Here is a 969-nt window from a genome sequence, read left to right as displayed (position 1 = left end):
GGCACTGGCTGAGCCCGGAGCTAATTGGATTTGGGTGGCCTGACAGGCCCGGCCGAGGGCAGGGCCATCAAAACCAGAAACCTGTCAACCAGCAGATCTGACACGCGTGCCGCCCACCTGGTTTCCACTCACAGTTGACCCCACGGGTCACAGAGTGGCCCTGCCCATCAGGCTGCCCAGCCTGGGGTCGCTACAAAAAGAAGTCCTGGCCAGGCCACGGTTAAACACCCCCTGCTAGCCACAGGCCAGCAGTTCAGATCCAGCCAGCCGCTTGCTCAGCGGGGAGGAAGACCTGGCCGTCTGGTCCCAGAACCCGGGTGAGAGCCTGAAACAAACCGGCATGGAAAGCCCCCTGTTCTGTCTGGGGCGACCGTGAGGCTGGTCCAGGTGGCCATGTCATCGAGGGGTCCCCCATGTGTCTGACAGTGGGCACTCCATTCTGCACCAGTGAAGGGGGGACTGGGGAGTCCAGCCAGAGGCTCCCGGGAAACCAGGATGCTGAGATGTGGCCTCGGTGCTCTGGGCACATCACCAGGAGTGACTAGTCCCCGGAGGAGGACATCATGCTGTCAAAGCAGAGGGTTATGGACAAGAAGCAAGACCTTCCGTGAGACAGAGGGACACAGGAACCTCGACCATGAACTCCGAACTAAGGACAATTGTGAGGAAGGTGCAGGGCCAGGTAGTGTTTCCTTCTGTCACACCCAACCCAGGGTGCCTGGTGACAACAGTGGAGCCGGTTATCTCCAGTCTATTGTACGGTGAGAAACAGCCCGCTGGAGTCAGATCCGCTGCCGTGAATCCATGCCCGAGTGCCCACGTCGCCACGTGGGGTCGTCACATAGTTTCATGTCAACTTGAGGAGGTATAAAAGTATAGAGGTGATATCCAGCCTGTGGGTCAGGTCACAGGCTGATGGTGCCTCCTGTGGGAGTGACCCTGTCATCGAGAGGGCCCAGGAACGCCCCC

This window comes from Echinops telfairi, unplaced genomic scaffold, assembly GCF_000313985.2.
Source record: "Echinops telfairi isolate 266 unplaced genomic scaffold, ASM31398v2 ScPeMD7_7417;HRSCAF=8455, whole genome shotgun sequence".
Classification (NCBI taxonomy): domain Eukaryota; kingdom Metazoa; phylum Chordata; class Mammalia; order Afrosoricida; family Tenrecidae; genus Echinops; species Echinops telfairi.
Note: the sequence above shows the minus strand (reverse complement) of the source record.